The sequence below is a fragment of the Hylobates moloch genome, unplaced genomic scaffold, assembly GCF_009828535.3.
Source record: "Hylobates moloch isolate HMO894 unplaced genomic scaffold, HMol_V3 SCAFFOLD_2, whole genome shotgun sequence".
Classification (NCBI taxonomy): Eukaryota; Metazoa; Chordata; class Mammalia; order Primates; family Hylobatidae; genus Hylobates; species Hylobates moloch.
In genome coordinates, this window is record NW_026652277.1 from 90,606,767 (window position 1) to 90,622,824 (window position 16,058).

Below are 16,058 nucleotides of genomic sequence, written 5' to 3' on the forward strand. Positions count from 1 at the left end.
CCGCCACTTCCGCTCGAGCGCGCCTCGCGCGGCCGCGGCGCGAGCCGGGACCCCGGGAAGGGTCGGGTGCGCGGCCCAGGAGGCACCGCTGCCTCCTCACAATCGGCCGGGCCTGCAGCCGCTGCCGCCGCCGCCGCCGCCGCCGCCGCCCTACTTAGGGAGTGGCCCAGGCCTGCGGCGCGCCACCCTCACCTCCTTCATTCCTACCGTCAAAGCCCAGCCTTGGCTACCTGACCCCCGTGTGGTCTCGAACTCGGTTAGTCCGGTGAAGGGACAGAAGCCTGGGTTCCCGGCGGCATCACTGAGATGCTCAGTCCTGAATTCTGCCCTCCATTAGGATTATCTGCTTTGTGGGATAATTTCCTCATTGGTTGAGTCAGTGAGTTGCGTGTCTGCAAGAGAGCATCCTATCTGGTGGGTCTTCATCTAGATATTGCACATTTCTTACTAAGTTCATCCTAAGAATATCTTACAGATAAGGAAAGTGAGCTGCAAAGAAGTGTAAAAACAGGGGAAACAGGAGATAGCAGTATAAAGAGAAAAATTAAAACAGCGTGACTTTCCTCTATTGTTAATTGATTTGGGGACACTTTAAACTTATAGAAAGAAAAGAAACACGGGTTTTGTTGACACATCTGAAAACAAAATGGGTGTAACACCTTTAAAATGTAAACTATTATGCTGGATATATTTGTATTATTTTGAAGTCATTTAAAGTAATCGCATGAGGTGTTGCCTGCTGTTGGACCAGTAGTTTCTTTTTAGTATTCAAGCAAAGGCATAGTGAGGAAATAGTAAGAAAAAAAGAAGGAATGCTGTAACAGGAAAAAAGGAAAAGGAGGAGCAGATGAAAAGGGCAGGAAAGGTTTAACATTTATGTAGCACTTGCTATGCACCAGACACTTTTAAGCTCTTGAAATGTATTACTCATCTAGTTCTCACCACAGCCCTGTGAAATGGGTATACTGTTATCACCTCTGGTTTACAAAGAAGGCAAGTGAGGTCAAGAGAGGTTAAGCAACTGGCCCAAGGTTACACAGTAAGTGGCAAAACCTTTGCTTGAGCACATCAATTTGGCCTCAGAGTCTATCCTTTTTTTTTTGAGAAGGGCCTCTTTCCAGTTGCCTAGGCTGGAGTGCTGTGGCACTATCATGGCTCACTGCACCCCCAACCTGCCGGGCTCAATGAATTCTCACACCTCAGCCTCCTGAGTAGCTGGGACCGCAGGCACATACCACCTTGCCCAGCTAGGCCTTTTTTTTTTTTTTTTTTGAGATGGAGTCTTGCTCCGTCACCCAGGCTGGAGTGCAGTGGTGCGATCTTGGCTCACTGCAACCTCCACCTCCCCAGTTCAAGCGATTCTCCTGCCTCAGCCTCCCGAGTAGCTGGGATTACAGGTGCCTGCCACCATGCCCAGCTAATTTTTGTATTTTTAGCAGAGACGGGGTTTCACCACCTTGGCCAGGCTGGTTTCGAACTCCTGACCTCGTGATCCACCCGCCTTGGCCTCCCAAAGTGCTGGGATTACAGGCGTGAGCCACCATATCTGGCCTGTGCTTCTAATCACCACATTATATTTCCTCTGAAGAGAGGGTAAGACTTGAATCAACTGGATTTGATGCTACTGAGTAGGACTAGACAAGAGAGGTTTGCAAGGTAATTACTCTTCCATGATGTGAAATTATGGGCTAAAATGTTTCATAGAACAAAAATGCCATGAATAAAGTTTAAAAAGAGGAAACATACAGTGCACAAAGAATTAACATCTGGAATAGATAGTGAAAACAAATATATATAAGAAAAAGACAACCCTATAGAGAAATGGGCAAATGTATAAATAGACAATAGATGAAGGAGTAAGAATGAAATAAAACTGACCACATAAAAAAGATGCTTAACTGCACTAGTGATGTTGGCATGCAAAGCAAAACAATAGAGAGGTCCATTTTCTCCCACACTGGCTAAAACTGAAATTTGAAAATATCAATTTTGTGGAAAAGTGAATATTCTTAGTAGAAGTATAAATCAGGATAGCCACTGCTAGGGGTGGGGGTAGATTTGGCAGTATTAATTGAAGTTAAAATATTAAAATTAAGTAATCTTTGAAGTAATATTGATTATAATGAAAAACATTGCTTCAGACATTCTAATTTAACTTTTTTATTCTGCAGATAAACAGGTGTTCAAAAAGAGGTATGCAAAATATTTAACTGGAAACATTTTTTGCATAATAGCTTAAAATTAGAAAAGTATAATTTCAGCAGGTAAATAAACTATGGTAATAGTTTACTTATTCTCTAAACAAATATTTGTTGATTGCTTACTAGGTATAAGGCATTATTCTGAACATTGAGGATAAATTGACAGTTATCTTTGTGAACTAGAGAAAGATGATAGCGTGGGTTAGGGGCTAATTAACATTCCCCAGCCCAGACCCTTCCCCTTAATTCTTTGTTACATCTTGATAGAATGATTTCAATTTGTTCTGTAAATCACACTGGACTCTCCTGTAATGACTACAGAAAGAACAATGTTTTTTATATGGATATATGGGTATACCCCAATTTGACGGCATAAAGGCACAATAGCGGACTCGAAAGTAGGAATGAGGAAAGCTGGAAAGGAGGGGGCCGTGCTGATATAGACCATCAAGAAAAGCTTGAAGAGATGTCCCAAATACCCTGATGACTTACTTTTCACTGAAATGCAAAGAAATTGGCATCTTAGATATGCTTCCAAAGATTGTGCCCTACCCCCTGGACAGCTTTTAATGAAGGAAGGACTACAGCAAGAGAAACAGCCAGATAATTGGTTAAAAAGAAAGACTTGCAGGGGCTTGTTTCTTATTATGTTTATATGGTAAATGCCTAGTTAGGACAAAGACAAAGAGCTTGAACATGGTTTGCTCACGATATCCCTGGTGAATAGATTCAATTACAAAAGAGATTGATGTCTCAACTATAGCAAAAACCTTGTCAAGCTCTCAACTTAGACCACAACATGCTTGTTTAAAAGTGTGGAGAAGGGGCCAAGAGAGGAAACAACATGACAAGGAGTTTATAAATCTAAAGGATGACTTTCTTGCTGCATGTAACTAGTATGTGACTGCTTCTGCATTCCCTTCGATCTATCCTTGGCTTTCTCAATGTAAATCTTTTTGTTCTAAAAATTGGGGACCAAATCTGGTCCTCTCAAGGAGAAGTAAGAAGAACCCCAATGTCCTTCTTCTTCCAGCTAATTTAAAATAATTGGATTTAGCCAGGTGTGGTAGTGCATGGCTGTAGTTCTAGTTATTCAGGAAGCTAGGGCAGGAGGATGGCTTGAGCCCAGGAACTCCAGGCTAGTGCACTGTAACTGCACCTATGAATAGCCACTGCCCTCCAACCTGGGCGACAGAGCGAGACTCTGTCTCAAAAAAAAAAAAAAAAAAAAAAAGAGCATATTGGATTAGTCAGCAGAAAGCCTTCCAAAATGAGAAAAGATGGGACCTGGACTTCAGTGCCAACTCTAGAATCACTTTCATAGCCACACAGGAAAGTAAAACACTACCTGAATCTCAAAATATTCTGTCTTAAGCCACCAGGTTCCCTTAAGAGCATGTTGGTCCCAATATTGCCCTGGCTGGGAGTAGGAAGAAGCAGGGCCCCAGGGAATTTGTGTAAGGCTCCTGAGCAGCAGATTCTATTAAAAATTCTTCCTGCAAGCCCTGCCCTTGCAATTACTGCCATTCCTCTCACCAGTGGGCTCCCATTGGGTCAGGCCTCTAGCCCTAGCAGCTCAAAGCTTGAGACCATAGTAGGCAGCCCAATAGGCCCTTCCAGACAATCTCCATCTGCTGGATGAGCAGCTCACCTGTGTCTTAGGGAGAGGCAGAAGGCTCACAGCCTTGCACTCAGGCACATTAACTTATGTGATCCAGCAACTGCTGGGAATAGGAATGATTAATACCATTTTACAGGTAGGGAAACTGATGCTGAGAAATAGATAACTTTTCTGAAGTCACACAGAAGTGCTTTTTGAATCTAGGTTTCGGAGTTGATCACCCCCTCCACCTTCCGCCTTTGGCCCTTGGATTCTCAGTAAGAAATATTTTAATCTTGTGGAATGGTCAAATGCATCCTTCCTACTAACAGCATGAGCTGTGATGCAGAGACTCAACGTTCACTTTAACTGGGCTAACACTTATTTGACTCTTTCTTGTAGGTCAAGCAGTAGTAGGAGACCTTTTGCTGATATATTTGCTTATTCTAGATATTTCTTTTTTTTTTCTTTTTTGAGACAGGGTCTCTCTCTGTCACCTAGGCTGGAGTGCAGTGGCATAATCATGGCTCACTGCAGCCTCAACTTCCCAGGCTCAAGTGATCCTTCCACCTTAGTCTCCCAAGTAGTTGATACTATAGGTGCATGCCACCACACCTGGCTTGCTTACTTACTACTTACTTACTTATTTATTTAGAGATGGAGTCTCGCTCTCTTGCCCAGGCTAGAGTGCAGTGGCACGATCTCAGCTCACTGCAACCTCTACTTCCCAGATTCAAGTGATTCTCCTGCCTCAGCCTCCGGAGTAGCTGGGATTACAGGTGTGCACCACCACACCCAGTTAATTTTTGTATTTTAGTAGAGACGGAGTTTCACCATGTTGGCCAGGCTGGTCTCGAACTCCTGACCTCAAGTGATCCGCCCACCTTCGGCCTCCCAAAGTGCTGGGATTACAGGCGTGAGCCACCGTGCCTGGCCCAATTTATTTTTATTTTAAAAATTTTTGGTAGAGATGAAGTCTCACTATGTTGCCCAGCCTGATCTCGAACTCCTGGCCTCAACCAATTCTCTTGCCTTGGCTTCCCAGAGTGCTGGGATTACAGGTATGAGCTACCATGCCTGGCCTAGATATTTCATATATATGAAATCATACTGTTTGTCTGAGGGTCAAAGAGTTTTACTTGGCCATGAATATCAAACAGCACAAGTTGCTCTTAACTATTTAAAGATGAATTATAATCAAGAACCAAAAAGGGCCAGTTACGGTGGCTCACACCTGTAATCCCAGCACTTTGGGAGGCCGAGGCAGGTAGATCATGAAGTCAGGAGATCGAGACCATCCTGGCCAACATGGTGAAACTCTATCTCTACTAAAAATACAAAAATTAGCCGGGTGTGGTAGCATGCACCTGTAGTCCCAGCTACTTGGGAGGCTGAGGCAGGAGAATCTCTTGAACCTGGGAGGCAGAGGTTGCAGTGAGCCGAGATCGTGCCACTGCACTCCAGTCTGGCGACAGAGCGAGACTTCCGTCTCAAAACAAATAAACAAACAAACAAAAATTCCCAACCATGAGCCCAGACACCCTCAATTGGTTGCTATTGTTAGAGAATCCCCAAACCAAATTCCTAAGGAAGTCCATGCCTTGCTTTTTGTTTTTGTTTATTCTTTTGAGACGAACTCTGCTCTGTCACCCAGGCTGGATTGCAGTGGTACGATGAAAGCTCACCAAAGCCTCGACCTCCTGGGCTCAAGCAGTCTTCCCACCTCAGCCTCTCAAGTAGCTGGGACTATAGGTGCATGCCACCATGCCCAGCTAATTTTTGTATTTTTTGTAGAGATGGGGTTTTGCCATGTTGCCCAGGCTGGTCTCAAACTCTTGGGCTCAAGCTGTCTGCCTGCCTCAGCCTCCCAAAGTGTTAGGATTACAGGTTTGAGCCACCATGCCCCACCGGCCATGCCTTTTATTTTTATTTATTTATTTATTTTTGAGACGGAGTCTTGCTCTTTCACCCAGGCTAGAGTGCAGTGGCGCGATCTCGGCTCACTGCAGGCTCCGCACCCCGGGGTTCACGCCATTCTCCTGCCTCAGCCTCCCCTCTAGCTGGGACTACAGGTGCCCGCCACCTTGCCCGGCTAATTTTTTGTATTTTTTAGTAGAGACGGGGTTTCACCGTGTTAGCCAGGATGGTCTCGATCTCCTGACCTCGTGATCCGCCCGCCTCAGCTTCCCAAAGTGCTGGGATTACAGGCGTGAGCCACCGCGCCCCGCGCCATTTAGTATATATTAGTCAGAACCTTCTTCGGGAAATTGTTTGTAAGGATCAGCTGGTAATTTTAATTATGTTAACTCAGGTGCACCTCTAGATAACTTACTTAAAGCATTTTATTTTATAAACACTAAGCCCATGCCTTAGTAGAAAGAATATAAACCTTAGCATGAGGAGAGTTGGGTTCCAGTTTGAACTCCATTTACTAGTTAGACACCTATTGAAACTTATCTTAAAATCAGTTTCCTGATAGTAAAATGGGGTTAATGGGAGTGTGGATTATATGAGATGAGACATGTGGAAATGTCTTATAACAACAGGCACGTATCTCCTACCATGTTGTTACTATTGTCGCATATTTGGCTGAGAAGAAAATGTGCAGTGCTCAAGTGTGAAGTCACCAGTTACACCAGCTATGTTTGGCAGATTATGCTTACGTATTGGTAAACTGGCTGTTAATAGTTGTTAGAAGTTTCTATCCTGCTGCTTTTTGATGACCAAATATCATTTGTAATGCCAGACTCCCTGACTGGCTTATGTCTAAACCTGGAGCGAGTCTATAAAGCAAATGTTGAAAGAGTTCAGATTGTTCATAGACTGCCAATAAAAATTGTCTACACATAATGGCCATTTTTTAATGGGAAAATAATATTTTCTATAAGTTTATAAATAATATACTCAACAGTTGTTCAATGAAGCTATTTTCTAGAAATGAATTGTTCAATGTTATAATGCCCCTGAGGCCTAGCACAGCACCTGCCGAATAGTAGGCACTAAATAGTTATTTGTTGAATAAATGAATAAAAGTCTTTTTAATGGCTAGGAATTTATTTTAATATTGAATAAAAAAGGACCTGTAAAGGAGTGAAGCACATTCTAAATTACTAGGCCTAAGGAGATAAATGTATGTGCCTGACCTTTGGAAAGTAATCCACTTTGATTTTACTGAAACATTCCTAGGGAAGAATGTCATGATTGTCTAAGGTACCACAGTATTTCTAACTCCATTCAGACTTCAGGCTTGACAATCATGGCTCTGTAAGTCTGTATAAACTTCAGCGTAGTTTAAGGAGTCTGACCTCTTTTTTTTTTTTTTTTTTTTTTTTTTGAGACAGGGTCTCACTCTGTCACCCAGCCTGGAGTGCAGTGGCGTGATCTCAGCTCACTGCAACCTCCACCTCCCAGGTTCAAGCGAGTCTCCAGTCTCAGCCTCCTGAGTAGCTGGAATGAAAGGTGCCCGCCACCATGCCCGGTTAATTTTTGTATTTTTAGTAGAGATGGGGTTTCACTATGTTGGCCAGGCTGGTCTTGAACTCCCGACCTCAGGTAATCTGCCCACCTTGGCCTCCCAAAGTGCAGGGATTACAGGCATGAGCCACCATGTCTGGTCTGACCTGTCACTTTCTAATGACCGCAAGCAATGATCCCACTGAAGGATGCTTGCCTGAAGCATTTTCTTGAGGAAACTGGTTGAAAAAAAAAAAAAAAGCCTGGTGTGGTGGCTCATTCCTATAATCCCAGCACTTTGGGAGGCCAAGAAGGCGGGTGGATCACCTGAGATCAGGAGTTCAAGACCAGCCTGGCCAACATGGTGAAACCCTGTCTCTATTAAAAATGCAAAACTTATCTGAGTGTGGTGGCGTGCCCCTGTAATCCCAGCTACTCGGGAGGCTGAGGTGGGAGAATTGCTTGAACCTAGGAGGCAGAGGCTGCAGTGAGCAAAGATATCACTACTGCACTCCAGCCTGGGTGACAGAGCGAGAGACCGCTTCTCAAAAAAAAAAAAAAAAAAAAAAAAAGCTAATTTTTTTTTTTTTTAGTAAACCAATAATTGAAAAAAATTCAGCTAGGTCATTTTCATTTGAATTTAAAATTTTGTTTTTTAAATATATAATATCTTTATTGGGCTCAAAATTCAAAAAGTGCCTTTCATGAAAAAGATACTCTCCAAGTCCTGTCTGTCAGCTATACAGTATCATGTCTTGTGAGAAACCTGTTTCTTTTTTTTTTTTTTTCTTTTTGAGACGGAGTCTCGCTCTTGTCCCTCAAGCTGGAGTGCAATGGTGCGATCTCCACTCACTGCAAACTCCGCCTCCCACGGTCACGCCATTCTCTTGCCTCAGCCTCCCAAGTAGCTGGGACTAAAGGCGCCTGACACTGCGCCCGGCTAATTTTTTGTATTTTTAGTAGAGACGGGGTTTCACCGTGTTAGCCAGGCTGGTCTCGATCTCCTGACCTCGTGATCCGCCCACCTCAGCCTCCCAAAGTGCTGGAATTACAGGCATGAGCCACTGCTCCTGGCCGTAAGAAACCTGTTTCTAATTTATTGTGTACCCTTAGTTCTCAGATAAATACACATACACAATTTCTTTTCTTCTTTTTTCTGTATAGATAGCATCATACAATACACTCTTTAGCACCTTGCCATTTTTTAACTTAATATATCTTGTGGATGGTTGCATTTTAGAGCAGAAACACTTTCTTGTAATTTCTTATAGCTACGTAGTCTTTTATTTATTTATTTATTTTTATTTTAAGACAGAGTCTCATTCTGTCGCCCAGGCTGGAGTGCAGTGGCCCAGTCTCAGCTCGCTGCAACCGCTGTCTCCCTGGCTCAAGCGATTCTCCTGCCTCAACCTCCCGAGGAGCTGGGATAACAGGCACGCACCACCACGCATGGCTAATTTTTATATTTTTAGTAGAGATGGGGTTTCTCCATGTTGGCCAGGCTGGTCTTAAACTCCTGACCTCAAGTGATCCACCCGCCTCAGCCTCCCAAAGTGCTGGGATTACAGGCATGAGTCACTGTGCCCAGCCTGAATCTTTTTATATTTATTGTCTGTGGATTTTGTTTCATTCTTAGGAATGCCCTGCTTATTCCATGACTATAAAATATTTGCTAATGGTTTCCTTTGGTATGGTTTGAGTTTTCTTTTTTACATTTAAATGTTTGATGTTCCTGAGGTGTGATTCGATTTAGGTTGTTAGGTATAGTTCAAATGAATTTTTATTATTTTTATTATTTTACATATATAGATTTAAATCTAATTTTACTGTTTGTTGTTGTTGTTGTTGTTTTTGGACACAGAGCCTCACTCTGCCACCCATGCTGGAGTGCAGTGGTGTGATCATAGCTCACTGCAGCCTCAAATTCCTGGGCTCCAGTTATCTTCCCAGCTCAGCCTTCTGAGCAGCTGGGACTACAAGCATGGACCACTATGCCTGGCTAACTTTTTAATTGTTTTTATTTTTGTGGAGACAAGGTCTCACCGTCTTCCCTAGGCTGATCTCAAGCTCCTTGGCTCAAGCGATCCTCCCTCCTTGGCCTCCCAAAGTGCTGGGATTACAGGTGTGACCTATTGCACCTGGCCTCAAATTGATTTTTAATAGGTTAACCTGTTTATTTTATTTTATTTTTTATTTATTTATTTTTTTGAGATGGAGTCTCACTCTTTTGCCCAGGCTGGATTGCAGTGGCGCTATCTTGGCTCACTGCAAGCTCCGCCTCCTGGGTTCACACCATTCTCCTGCCTCATCCTCCCGAATAGCTGGGACTACAGGTGCCCGCCACCACACCTGGCTAATTTTTTGTATTTTTAGTAGAGACGGGGTTTCACCATGTTAGCCGGGATGGGCTCGATCTCCTGACCTTGTGATCCACCCGCCTTGGCCTCCCAAAGTGCTGGGATTACAGGCGTGAGCCACTGCGCCCGGCAGATTAACCTTTTTATTCCAATGATAATTCAGTCCTTGATTGAGTAATGCACCTTTTCCACAGTAATCTGAATTGTCCCCTTTATTAAATATTAAATTTCTATGCGTACATGTGGGTGTATTTTTGGTTTTCTGTTCTATTTCACTGATTGGTCTTTTCTGTTTGTTTGTTTTTGAGACTGAGTCTTGCTCTGTGGCCCAGACTGGAGTGCAGTGGCGCAATCTCGGCTCACTGCAAGCTCCGCCTCCCAGGTTCAAGCCATTCTCCTGCCTCAGCCTCCCGAGTAGCTGGGACTACAGGCGCCCACCACCATGCTTGGCTAATTTTTTGTATTTTTAGTAGAGACGGGGTTTCACCGTGTTAGCCAGAATGGTCTCAATCTCCTGACCTCGTGATCCACCCGCCTCGGCCTCCCAATGTGCTGGGATTACACGCATGAGCCACCGCTCCCGGCCAAACTGCAGCCTTTTATGTATTGAAGTATTGTACTATTTAGTACATGGATAGGACTAAGCCTTTTTCATGCCTGTGTTTTGTAGAGCTTGTCGTTTAGGAATTATTTTAAAATTCTTACATGGTTTAAAAAACTAAAAGGGTGATCTTTTATGACATAAAATTATCTAAAATTCCATATGTGTTTATAAATAAAGTTTTATTGGGACAGAGCAGTACCCATCATTTATGTATTGCGTCTGACCCCTTTTGCACTGCATTCGATGAGTGTATAATTTTTTTTTTTTTTGAGGTAGGGTCTCACTCTGTTGCACAGGCGGCAGTGCAGTGGCACGATCTCAGCTCACTGCAACCTTCGTTTACCAGACTCAAGCCATTCTTCAGCCTCAGCCTCCTGAGTAGCTGGGACTACAGGCGTGAGCCACCATGGTTGGCTAATTTTTTTTTTTTTTTATCTTTTGAAGAAATGGGGTTTTGCCATGTTCCCCAGGCTGGTCTCCAACTCCTGAGCTCAAAGTGATCCGCCTGCCTTGGTCTCCCAAAGTGCTGGGATTACAGGTGTGAGCCTTTGAACCCAGCCTGAGTGAGGCTAGTTTTGACATGGACTTCATGCCACAGAGTTTAAAATATTTACTGTCCAGCCCTTTATAGAAAATGTTTGTCTGACAATTGGTCTAAATTACTAGAAGAGCTAATTTACTCTAAATACATTGTGATATCTATAAAAAAATTTTCAACAAAATTATTATTAGGATATGATTTAGGGCCAGGCGCAGTGGCTCACACCTGTAATCCCTCCAGTTTGGGAGGCCGAGGAGGGCAGATTACTTGAGCCCACAAGTTAGGGACCAGCCTGGGCAATATAGGGAGACCACCATCTCTACAAAAAATATGAAAATTAGCCGGGTATGGTGGCTCAGGCCTGTAGTCCCTGCTGCTCAGGAGGCTGAGGCATGAGAATTGTTTGAGCCTGGAAGGTAGAGGTTGCAGTGAGCCCTGATTGCACCACTGTACTCCAGCTTGGGTGACAGGGTGAGACCGTGTTTCAAAAAAAAAAAAAAAAAGAAAAAGATATGATTTAGGCCAAGGCCTGGGCCCTGTGGCTGACGCCTATAACCCCTCTACTTTGGGAGACTGAAAGGGGCCAATTGCTTGACCCCAGGAGTTCAAGATCAGCCTGGGCTACTCAGGAGGCTGAGACGGGAGTATCGAATGAGCCCGGGAGGCTGAGGGTGTAGTGAGCTGTGATCTTGCTACTGTACTCCAGCATGGAGGACAGAACGACACTTGTCTCAAAAAAAAAAAAAGGGAAAAAAAAAATTTTTAAAAAGGATATGATTTAATTTAAATTATTTTTGTTATCAAACTGTGTACTTCCCTGAGTGCAAAATAGCTGAATCTATGGTTTTAGTACAGTTGCAATTCATTGAAATGTGAGTTTCCTTATGTCCAAAATAGAAGACATTGAAACATTTCTTTTTATGTTTATATTTTCCAGTATACAGACAGTGATACTTAAAAATTAAGATGGGACTGAAACTTTTTATGCGTTAGATGTAAATATTTTTCTGGTACATGTTTAGGTTAGAGGGCCAATGACTGGCTTTCTGTAGTATTTTTGTTTTTTATAGGTTCTGATTCAACATTAAGTCTAGTGTCCTTGAGAATAATTTTTTGAGTTTTACTACATTTATTGGACCTATTCCCAGTGTATTTTCTCAGGTTTGATAGAAATATCACTGCAGACTTTCTCATACTAGTTGTATTAATAGGATTTCTGTCCAGCAAGATACACAGTAAGAGAATTCCAACTGAAGGACTTTGATTTTTAATGTATAAATATGACTTTTTCTCTCATTATTTATTTATTTTTCACTACAAGATAAAGTGGTAAGGATTTTTTGGTACTCAATAAGGCCAGAACTACTGCATATATATTTTGATTATAAATTATTTGGTGCTAGGCTGGGCACAGTGGCTCAGCCTATAATCCCAGAACTTTGGGAGGCTGAAGTGGGCAGATCGCTTGAGGTCAGGAGTTTGACGATACCAGCCTGGCCAACATAGAAAAACCTGTCTCTACTAAAAATACAAAAATTAGCACGCCTGTAATCCCAGCTACTCGGGAGGCTGAGGCAGGAGAATTCCTTGAACCCGGGAGGTGGAGGTTGCAGTGAGGCAAGATTGCGCCACTGCACTGCAGCCTGGGCAACAGAGCGAGACTCCATTTCAAAAAAAAAAAATTATTCGATGCTTAATATTCTGTAACTTGGAAAGTGCTTATGAATGCAAATAATCAAGATATACTTTGTGCTTTTCACTCTTCAGGTTTTATGTGATAAAACATTGCTACCTACATTTCATTTTCCCTCGTTGGAGAGTGGAACATTGCTGAGCGCAATCAATCAAAATGAGAGTAGTATGTAAAAGGGACCAGAATCATGTAGCATGCTTTGAACAGCAAATAACAGGAAACACTGGTCCAGTTGGATGCTAATAAAGTACTGTATTATTGCCAACAGCAGGCATTCCAGGCATATTATGCCAAGGGCTCAAATTCAGTTTCTTGGTTTGCCTCCCTTTCCACCTTGTGTTGGCTTCCTCTTGAGGTTGGTAGCAAAATACTTGTAGCTGTTTCCAAAATCATATCCTGCTATAAACACTGTGAGAAGGAAAGAAGAGACAAGTTCTTTTTTGTGTCTCTCTTCAGAAATGAGATAACCTCTGCTGGAAGCCTCCTTTAGGTTTTGCTTCATTTCAAAACTGGGACATGTGCCATTTCCTAAAGCAATCACTGGCAATGGGAATTAGATTATCATGATTAGTCTAAACTAATCACCTGGAATTAAATTGATGTTAGGAGTTAGTGTCCATCAGCACTAAACAGGGTTCTATTTTTCTATATTTTGACATCATCTGGGAGTTGAAAAACTGCGACTGTGAGCCAGAGATTGACAGAGTGATAGAGCCACTGAATAAGAAATGGATTTATGACCTGGGAACATGAGAAGCCATGCTAAATGAAACCCATACATTTGAAGCTGTCAGTTTCTCATAGATTATCTATTTGTTCAAGTATAAGGAATCTTGAGAAACTCATGTAGGATGCAATCGAAACTATATTTTATTTGAGTGCATATTTGTTAACATATTCCTGCTTTTTAAGTAATCTACCATCAGGCTGGGTGCAGTGTCTCGTGCCTGTAATGCCAGTGCTTTGGGAGGCTGAGTCGGGAGGATCACTTGAGCCCAGGAGTTTGAGACTGCAACGAGCTATGAGCACAATACTACTCTGTGGCCTGGGCAATAGGCCAGACCGTGTTTCTAAAAACAAAACAAAATAATAAAAACAAAAATAAAAACCCCTCTACCATCAGAAAGTTATCGACACTTTTGGTTTCAGATGTGTCCGTCTTTCTGTGAGTCCACATCCAGCAGAGACAGGCAAAGCTAAGAGCACCAGGGCTCCTCTCTTTCCTGTGTGTGTGCACTTCCCATGAATATACAAAATAAAGATGATTACTTACTTCATGTGTTACACTTGCAAACCTTGCCTTTTTTATTGCTCTAAAATATGAGGTTACCAAGACTCTGCATAACTAGCATTAGACAACTCACTGCACACTATCTCTGACTCTGTGTTTTTGGTCCTATATGGTACTTTGGATAATATTATTTTCATAATTATGCATGAATAATTTTTCCAGCGGCACCAGCTGGCCCTAGCTGGCAGCCACCCCTACCCAGTACATAAGTACTTTGTTGTTTTTCAAAGATAATTTTTCAATGTTGAATATAATTTTTTTTTTCAGGAGACTGGGTTTCACTCTGTCGCCTCAGCTGGAGTGCAATGGCATGATCATAGCACACCTTGAACTCCTGGGTTCAAGCAATCCTCCTGCCTCAGCTTCCTGTTAGCCACCACATTGGTGAGCTGGATTCTTTTATTTTTTAAGCTTTAACGCAAAAGTTAAATGGTTTCTTTATTTCACTCAAGGGTTAATAATTGAGAAAGTGATTATCAACATGTACACAAAGCTAACTAGAAGATGAGCTTTCTCAGTAGAAATCCAAGTGTCCTGTTAACACTGGTGTCACTTATAAATAAATGTTTTAAAACTTTACCTTTTCTTTCTTTTTTTTTTTTTGACTCCCAACATAAAGGCCATACCAGAAAACCTCAGGAATGTAATAATTTATTTATAATTTTTTCTTCAAAAAATCCCTTAAAGTTCAGACATTAACACTGATATGCAATACCAAATAGCTCCACAGGACAGATGGAAACAGGAAAAGTCAGATGGTTGGCACTTAAAAGGAACAGTAATTAAGCAATTGAAAGTGGATTGGATTGTTGGTTAATATTTGTTCATTTGAAAGAATCAAGTGGAAGAGGTAGCCTCTTGGAAGAGGGAGATTAAGTCACACCTGATGCTTCGCCTCACTGACCAAGGGGCTGGGATATCTTGTTAACTCTCTCTTTTCTGTTTAATTGCATTCTGTACTCTAATTTTCTCAGATCGTATATTCTATCTTATTTTTCCCTCTGGGCAGAAAGAAATCTGTTTTCTTCACCCTAAGTCTTTCCTCTGAGAAAAGGCAGTCTTCTCTAACAGGGGAAAGAAAACCAGGAGGAGGGAGAGAGAAAGGAGGGGGAAGAAGGGAAGATGAGAGAGAAGAGAGAGGAGAGAGAGACAGAGAGAGAGAGAGAGAGAAGTGGAACATCGGATTAAAGTAGAAGACAGAGGAGAGAGGGGAAGGGAAGAGGGAGCAGGAAGGGGGATGCTCCAAGCTCTCAATCTCAGGACTGTGCAAAATGATTTTCCAGGAGATGCACATGTGGTCTCATATTTCTCACAATAGTCCACCCAGGCTCCCTCCTCAGGTCTGTCTCCCACTAGCAAAACCCAATATAGCCAGTCTTGCTGCCTTACCTGGAGGAAGGACCAGGACCTGGTGCCAGGTCTGGGACTCCACTGCTGTCCCTGAACAGACTTGTTGGAGGCATTCGCATTTCTCTGCACTCTGGGGGAAACAGCCTGCAACAGGAAAGGAGTGAGTGGGTGTTAGTGTTTTCCCAGGGCCACCTGGTGGTCCTAGCTTGCTGCACCCCACTTTTTGACTGAGGGGAAGCAGCAAGTGTGACTGAATCTCCTTCTTGCAAGGGGCTACCACTTCCACTTGATTCTTCTTTTTTTTTTTTTGAGACAGAGTCTCGCTCTATTTCCCAAGCTGGAGTGCAGTGGTGTAATGTCCACTCACTGCAACCTCCGCCTCCCAGGTCAAGCCATTCTCCTACCTCAGCCTCCCGAGTAGCTGAGATTACAGATATGTGCCACTATGCCCGGCTAATTTTTGTATTTTTAGTAGAGACGGGGTTTCACTGTGCTGGTCAGGCCGGTCTATGAACTCCTGACCTCAGGTGATCTGCCTGCCTCGGCCTCCCAAAGTGCTGGGATTACAGGCGTGAGCCACCGCGCCTGGCCGTCCACTTGATTCTTTCAAATGGATGTCTGTGGGGCACAGAAAGGGGCTCAGCTGAGGGGGCCTATGGGTATTGCCCAGGGAGCAGCCTCAGGTTGGGGTAACTGCTGTTGCTGCTGCCACAGCTGCAGGAGGAAGAGGTGGAAAAGCACTGGGGGAAGTATGGAATCAAATTTTTAAAAACATTTTATTTTGGAGCTACTTGCCCCAAATCTTGAAATCAGAAAGTCCTGAGGGCTCTGTCTTCAAAATACATCCCAATACATTTTAACCACTACTACTCTATTCTAAAACATGTTGGGCTGGGCGTGGTGGCTCATACCTGTAATCTCAGCACTTTGGGAGGCTGAGGTGGGTGGATCACCTGAGGTCAGGAGTT

General features: G+C 43.1%; 2 protein-coding genes across 6 annotated transcripts in view; both read left to right on the forward strand.

The window, feature by feature from the left end:
- Positions 1-23: 23 nt before the first annotated feature.
- KHDC1 (KH domain containing 1) overlaps positions 24-16,058 on the forward strand; it is a 21,712-nt gene continuing 5,677 nt past the window's right edge. The window contains exons 1-3 of one of the 5 annotated variants that reach the window (XM_058435179.1): positions 384-414; positions 2,172-2,193; positions 14,008-14,124. The gene's annotated coding sequence lies outside the window, so the exon portion shown is untranslated. Of the gene's footprint in view, positions 257-328; positions 415-2,171; positions 2,194-14,007; positions 14,125-16,058 lie in introns of those variants that run through there. The other 4 variants (XM_058435185.1, XM_058435178.1, XM_058435180.1 and 1 more) reach the window with 4 other exon arrangements.
- Positions 275-16,058, forward strand: part of KHDC1L (KH domain containing 1 like) — a 39,645-nt gene continuing 23,861 nt past the window's right edge. The window contains exon 1 of the mRNA XM_032153243.2: positions 275-414. The gene's annotated coding sequence lies outside the window, so the exon portion shown is untranslated. The remainder of the gene's footprint in view (positions 415-16,058) is intronic.